Genomic DNA, 826 nt, shown 5'->3' with positions numbered 1-826 from the left:
CTATGAGTCAGCTTGTCAGAAAGATATTAAAGAAGGAGATAAAGATTTAGGGAATGGTGATCACAAGGCAAGATCTCACCCAGCTAAGTTTATTGTTTGTACTTACAAAGGCAGGCAGGCAGATTCCTGAGTTCAAGGTCAGCCTGGAACAAGATAGATGAGGCCCAGGTAGGGTGGGAATGGTGATCTCAGAGTTGAATTCCATCCAGCTAGCTTATTGTCTGTACTTATAAAGGTGGGCAGATCTCTGAATTTATTTGGCACGTAAAAAAATGTACTTGCTGTCTTCTAAAAATTAAGGAGATAAGTTAAAAAATGCTAATTCATTTGGATAATCAAAAGGGAACCTAAAGTAATCAATTGAATTGATATGTAAATAAAAGGCTGGGTTTGTAAAAGAGAGCTACCCAGAGAAAACTTCTTGGAAAGTGAACACAGCTCTTTTAGAATTTTTCAGGCAGGGTTTCTGACGTTGGAAAATCTAAGACATTTTTCCTAGCAGCTTTTCTGACTTTAGTTGGAAAACCCATGAGCTATCATCCAGAAAGCTTTTAGATTTTTTTTTTCTAGCAAGAGCTGAGTTGTCTGGAGATCTCTGTAGAGCTGTCTCAAGCAGAGCACAAGGCTGTCAGCTTGCACCCCACCTCATTGATCTCAAGTCATTCTTCAACTGCTCCCAAACGCCCCTTCCCCAGAACCCTTTTCCAAGCCCAGGCTGGTCTTCAGCAGTCACAGAAACAGTAAATTATTAGAAGCAGCTTCCAGAATCATGCAGCCTTCGAATCATGCTGAGAAGTCACCAATGCTAGGTTCAGGCACAAAAGGC

The 826-nt window shown here is 41.0% G+C and overlaps 1 pseudogene; it reads left to right on the top strand.

The window, feature by feature from the left end:
• The first annotated feature begins 426 nt into the window (after positions 1–426).
• Positions 427–530, top strand: LOC120103247 (U7 small nuclear RNA; annotated as a pseudogene).
• The last annotated feature ends 296 nt before the right edge of the window (positions 531–826 follow it).

Source organism: Rattus norvegicus, chromosome 5 (assembly GCF_021556685.1).
Source record: "Rattus norvegicus strain SHRSP/BbbUtx chromosome 5, alternate assembly SHRSP_T2T, whole genome shotgun sequence".
In the NCBI taxonomy this organism is placed as follows: domain Eukaryota; kingdom Metazoa; phylum Chordata; class Mammalia; order Rodentia; family Muridae; genus Rattus; species Rattus norvegicus.
Note: the sequence above shows the minus strand (reverse complement) of the source record. Positions and strands in the feature narration are given on the sequence as shown.